Source organism: Phycodurus eques, chromosome 2 (genome assembly GCF_024500275.1).
Source record: "Phycodurus eques isolate BA_2022a chromosome 2, UOR_Pequ_1.1, whole genome shotgun sequence".
NCBI classification, from domain to species: domain Eukaryota; kingdom Metazoa; phylum Chordata; class Actinopteri; order Syngnathiformes; family Syngnathidae; genus Phycodurus; species Phycodurus eques.
The window spans coordinates 42777539-42784612 of record NC_084526.1 but is presented as its reverse complement, the minus strand read 5'-3'; positions in this window follow the sequence as shown (position 1 = coordinate 42784612).

Below are 7074 nucleotides of genomic sequence, written 5' to 3'. Positions count from 1 at the left end.
GCAGGTAACAGCACGTGTTGTTCCGCGGTGGCACTTTATGGCGCTACGGGTATTTCCTTTGACCAGAATGTGTTTTGGATGAATCCCCGAAACATTTCCACATGGAAGTTCCCATTGAGGAAGCGCACGACGAATCAGCAGAGAGCACGGAAGACTAATGATGATGAATGCTTTTATAAAGATCTGCAGCATAGCGGTCTGCAATAAGTTAAAATGTCACTTTTAACAGTGAGTCTGTTCTATTTCTACAATTGGCAAAATGAATGCTATTTGTCTTTGAAGGGAAATTGGCGGCATTGACTTGAAGTGACGAAATGGCCATAAAATGAGTTAATGTGAGACCTTGAATTACAGGAACGTGCCCAAGGCAGTTCTCTACAGCCACATGATTCCTGAACTGCCTTTAAAATACTTTTTAACAGGTAAACTTCCTTATTACTGACACACTCTATGATTTATGCACCAGTGAAAGGTACACTAATGACCTTGTGGCTGCTTTGCAATGCTGAGTAGTCGTCGTCCAGCCTATGTTTTATGTACAGATGGAACGGAAGCAATCCCTGGCACACCGCTTATCGCAGTCAGAACACAGTGGTTGGAACCGTTTTCTTCAGGAATTGTACTGAATGAGTCATGCCGAAGAGAAAAAAAAAATTCCACAGTGGAATCCTGGATTTCAATTCTTATCTTTGTTTCAAGCTCAGTCAGAAGGAAGCACATAACTTTGACTGGTGGAGCCATTAACACAGATTGGGGAACAAAAAGTGCTCCACGCTGCCGCCTCCTTTGTTGGGCTTGCCTGGTCCTTCCGTCTGGACATAAACATCCTTCAAACCGGCGGCACCACTAGACTTCTTTTGTCTGACTTCATTTGCAGTCTGGAGCTCACCTCAAATAACTGAACAAATTGTTCGCGCTACCACAGCGCAGGCAGGAAATCGTCATGATATTGCTGAAAGGGCTCAGGAGATGGGGACACTGCAGCGTTTTGTTTTGTTTTTATTCAAAGGTGGCTCTTCTCCCTGCAATGTGGACAAGTACCAATTGTACATTGCGGAGAATATATCAAAAAACAAATTCCTGACGTAATAGGAACACGGTACGTAAAAGTTACCACGCCCACTGCCACACTTGTAACTCCAAACAAATATCTCAAATCATTTCTCCCCAGTGAAATGAATGGGAATGCAAATGAATCCATTCCAGCCGCTCAAGTATGCGAGATGTTTTTAATGAGAAAAATAACATTGTATGATAGTGTATTTTATTTTTAACATTATTTTTATTTCTAGAATGTGAAGAATTCCTCCGTTTTTCCCTCACATTTTGCTTCAATTCGATGTACATTGTGCTACTCCTGCTGAAGCGTGCACCTCGGCCCACTTGCTCAGTAAGCCACAGTAATATTAGTCGTTCTTCGCAGAGGATAAAGAACACGTATATCTGAGTATCGTTGTATTGTCTATCTACACGTCGCTTGCCTATGTTGGTTCGGAGTCGGGAAAGAAACGTATTGCTCACCTCGCTCTCTATTCCGTTAGCGGTTTCGTCCATTCTGACAATGTGCAGCAGTCAAATCTAAACAGAAGGAATCCTTGTGTCAGCAAAAATGACTTATTCTACTGTAGAAGACCCCCCCCCCCCCGACCCCCGAAAATAAACAATCTTTAAAACAACACAAAAAAGCTTCAGCAACTCTCCTTTTTGCTTAGCTAAAAGCCGCTACGATCATCTAGCCTTCGGTCTAGACAAGTTAGAATATTTTACGAAAGTACAAAATTTACATGAGGAATGTCCACAGTGGTGTTTTTAGAGTTGCTGGTTTTCAACGATAGCTGATTTGAATTCGACTGTACATAGCAGTTGAGGGCTATTTGAAAAGTTTTGGTATTAGAATCAAAAAGCCATTGCATCTTGTGATCTTATCGCAACACAAAAGGCCCGTGCAGTCCGAAGACCACGAGTGATAAAATTTATGATTTATAATCAGTAAAAGCTAAGGTTCATCATTTGTCTTACTACTTGTTCTTACACTTTGTAACAAGTGTTCAGTGAACACTGAGGTCTGCTGTGATTACAGTTGAGTTCGAATCACCTGTCTAACCTCAAAAAATGGGTCAAGAATAAGGATGAAATGTTTTTTTTTTTTTTTTTTTTTTGTTTTTTGCCTTTCCACTAAACCTTGATCAAATTTCAGACCATGAGTATTATAATTTCAAATTTCACAAGTAATGATCATTGCAACTGTATTTAGCGTCTTTGAGATGGGTTGGGTTTTGGCTTCTCTCATCCAGGCTGAAACAACAACAAAAACAGAGAAATAAGATGTTTTTTTTTGTTTTTGTTATAGCACTGTAGATTTGAAATGATCTAAGATAATGAATTACCTTGCAGACAATAGTTGAAGGGGGCAGCTTTGAATCTTTCATGCATATCGTGATAATACTCACAGCCGTGACAATTTTGGTCACTGAAATGATTTTGTCTCAAGTTGCAGATTGTAACGGTAAAATGCTGTAAAACATTTGCTCGATCATCAGGCAGGGTCACAACTCCTCAGCACTTCGATTCATGACTGTTGTTTATACATTGTGCTGGGCTCTGTAATTATATGTATATGCCAGAATCCAGTGTGTCAGAATAGTGGCAATACATATACTGCACATGAACCATGTTGTTCGCGGGGGAAAGGAAAATGCGAAAATCCACTAGTAATGATGGCCCCCTAAAAGGGTTTGTAATTGTAATTGCTTATAGATACCACAAGGCGGCGGCAAAGGACTACATTTGTCGAAATGAAGCTCCTCAACTCACTTATAATTGATTCCTTGGTACCAAGATGCCACTGGATGGCCCCAAAGCATTACTTTTTTTTTCTTTCTAAAATTTCTACTGAAGACCAGCGACGAATGCCAAACCACAAATAAAGTGGTTTTTCACCGTGTGTGTATATATATATATATATATATATATATATATATATATATATATATATATTGATGAGGAAATAAAAGGATATTCTGCAAATTATAGACTCAGCACAAACCCCCCCCCTCACAAATTTGCCCCTATTGTAGATTGTGAAATTACATTGGATTCCGTTACGTGTCAATGAGGTTTTGCTGTTGAAATAAAGGGAGCAAACATAATGTCACATAATCACTGCCCATCCTATACAGTATCAAAGCAGAACAGTATTTGGTTTTCCTTTTTAATAAAAAAAAAAAAAAAAAAAAAAGTGTTACAAACTGTGTCAAAAAAAAAAGTCATGTAAATGTTAGCTTCAATATACACTATGCACAGTATACTAAACTTGTGTCTGACCTACAATGCCATTGCTGACACACTTTGAGAGGTGTCCCGGCTGGTTCACATGTGCCTGCCTGCACCTTACTCTATGTTATATGCTACATGAGTCCATGCTGAGTCCATATTTTTAGCATCAATATGAACTAAAAGTTCGACTCTGAAGGGTATCTCAAGGATGTCCCCAACAGCAAGATGTGACAATATATATCGCTGCCTGTCAAAATAAAATAAAATTAAATAAATAAATAAACAGTTTAAGTGGCCAAGGTGAGACAGGGACATTGTGAAAGGCAATAAAAATGATGACCAGTCCAGCTGTCACTTTCTGGCCGAGAAGAAAAAGATTGCCTCAAATATTATAGTGCCAATGATGGATGGATAGATAGATAGATAGATAGATAGATGGATGGATGGATGGATAGACAGACAGACAGACAGACAGACGTTAGGTCCACATTTTAGGCCTACGACAGTGCAATTTTCTTAAAAGCCATAAAGCATGACACAATCCCTCGTCGCCCCAATTTGGCACTTGAGGTTGTTTGACGCCCTCATCAGCGTTGGAGAGGGTTTTTAGTGAAAGGTGTTTTTTTAATGAGACGCCATCGATCATGTTTTGATCCGTCAGCCTCATATTGCTGAAATGCGTCCAACCGCCATTCATTTCCCATTGATGTCTCGGGATGTGTTGTTTGGCAACGACACGGTCATCTTCATTCTTTACGGTCGGCTTGGATTTACAGAGAGAGGCCGCTTCTTCTCCTCCTGTTTGTGTCATCATTTCCATCACATATTTCGTCATTTTCATTTCTTCAGCGGTGGCCATGGACGCTTGGGAAAGTTAAGCTGATTTTCAGCGACAGTATTTGTTTATTTTCACCATTTATACATTTCTACAAACTTTGCCTTGGCTTTGTCTCAGTTCACTTCTGATTTAAAATAAAAGTTCTTGTTACTAGTACATACCGTAGATATAAAAAGTCGAAACTCCTCTGTTCACATGCCAGGTTTTTGTGATATGAAAAAAATATATACAACCAAATGAGACCAAGGATAAATCATTTCTAAGCATTTTCCATCATTAATGTGACCATATCCCGTTCAACTCAATTGAATATATATTTATTTTCAGATAAAAATAACTGATACTCTGGTTGAACATCATCTAGTGGAGAAAATATGGCACAATAGTGATATTAGCAAGAACTAGAGATCCCCTCCAAAATTGATGAAAAGATGAGAGGAAAACTGGTCAGGGAGGCTCGCAAGAGGCTGACAACAACATTGAAGGGAATGTAGGAATTTCTGGCAAGTACTGGCTCTTTTGTGCATGTGACAGCAGTCTCCCGTGTGCTTCATAAGTATGGGGTAGGGTGCCAAAAACCGTACAAAGAAAACAAGACACTAAATGTTGTAAATAGGTGGGGAAATGTATTATGTCAGATGAAAGCAAGGTTGAAGTTTTGGGCTGTTTGCTGCAAACACAACACTGTTCATCACCTAAAAACAAAACACCACATCTACAGTGTAGCATGGTGGTGGCAGCATCCTGCTTTGGGGCCTCTTTTTCTTCAGCTGGAACTGGAGCCCAAGTCAAGGTGGGGTATTACTGTATGAAGAGTTCCAAATACTAGTCAAACCTTCAATCTGTTGCCAGAAAGCAAAACATGTCAGGAAAAGCCTACTCGAACATTCGAAAAGTGTTTGGAGTGACTCAAAAGCACTTTAAATGGTGGGAGGTGTGTGTGCGCTCACTCCCATTTAGCATGAGTTCAAATGTTTTTGGTAAGTTCATTCTGAACACAGCCCCACCCCCACTTATAAGAGGGTGTGCACACTTGTGCAAAACGCATAATTGTAGTAGTTTGCTTTTAAGATGTATTTATTTTTTTATTTAATTGTACTGGTCACAATAATGAAAATTGTTTTAGTGATTATCTCGGTCGCCAACCTAGCCTGTCAACAGGGGTTTGTCGACTTTTTATAACCACTATATACACTGTAATTGTGTACTTTTAGTATTAAGGTGAGGTCCCGTCTGAGGGAAACCGTGACTACGATTGGCCCGCAACAAAAATGAGTACCGCACCGCTGCTTACGTTGAAATGCCTCACAAAAGGCCTTCAGATTCACACTTTTAAATGAAGAAATTCCATTTATTGAACATCATCGAGTCAAATGCCATCAAGAAAGCCGTACCGCCAGCCGCGCAGGCAAGCGGTCCGCATATGTGTCAATCGTGATATGTCGCGCACGCCCACACAACACAACATACACGAGCTGTAATGTTTCTTGATGAAGGCACATAAACCCATCAAAGGTCACAGTAAGGCAGATTCAAAGCACTACGGGGAAACTGGAGAGATTTGCAAAGGAAAAGCTCAAAACCTTGACTAGTTTGCAACGTGACTGATGCTCCGTCTCGAATCGTCCAGTCTTCTGCTGTCTCGAGGGCGAAGTGAGGGTGATTGAGAAAAAGGCGACGACTTCCTCCACAGTGCTAATGAATGTCCATTTCCAATGTGACCTTCTCCTATGCAGACAGGTAGTGAGAGTCTGGCAGCACTAAAGGATAGAGAGAACGAGAGAGAGAGAGAGAGTCCTTTCTCGTTCCTAATCCTTATTTTGCTCCATCGGCTCCATCAGGCGTCCTTTGGACAGGATTCTTGACAGACATTCTTCATCATTTGTCATTCCGGCCTGATGAAATGGATAGTAAACGTGTTTCCTTCGCTCAGACTTTGGCAACAAACGGTGAGCCATCATTCAACGGCAACAGCAGCAGTACAAACTCTGAATGATGGTTTTGCATCATTAAGAAACAGTAACACCGTAATATACACATGGCTTGGTCGTCCCTCAGACGACTTCTCGAACAAATTTGTACGCAACAGCAGCGGGAGCGTGTCTTTGATTCACCGAGAGATTGGATTGGATCGGCCCGCGCACCCCGCGCCAATTTCACATCATTACCCTGTATCCAATCGCACGCCTTCTTGTGCAGGAGGACTCTGCCGTGCAGATGTGTAATCCCTTTTGCCATTCAGAGTTCCCTTTAGGAAACTTGTCCCTGAGTCTACATCGCAATAATACTCGCGCGTCCACCCGTCTGCCGAATGATGCGGCCTTCGGGCGAGGGTTAAAGGGAGCTTCGGCCATTTCCGTGCCGTTTGATGAGCCGAGGGAGAATATGACGCAGCGTTTGCCTCGCGCTCACTCCCACAACAACACGCAGACGCAGTAGAAAGCAGTCAATGCTGACTGAAGAGCAAACACGATGAGCGACGTACGTACTGGAGCTTCCGTCCCCTGTTTGGGCCATCAGAGACATGTTTCAACGGGGCCAAAATCCTGGAAACCTTCGATGGGAATGAACAGACAGAATGTAAAGTTTGCCAAATTGTTGGTTTGTTGAGAATGTACTGTAAATTAAAAAAAATAGAACATCATGTTGGTTAAAACAAGCAACGCTCAATTTCTAACTTGCACTCTTGTGTCATGCGAACGCAGTACAATGTTAACCCAGAAATTAACTTCTATTCACTGCTTATTAGATTCCCACGGAAAGCTGTCCAACTTCGACGACTAACAAAATTCACTTGATTGAAATGTACCTTTGCAACTAGTCAGGTAAGCAACAGTGACCTGTTTATGAAAGTCCAAAGTAATCAAGGTTCGTGAGGAGAGGACATCTACGGATGTCTGTTCCCCTGTGTTAAGTCAGAGCATACTCAAACGTCCCTTTCTCCAGCCCCTCGATGCCAT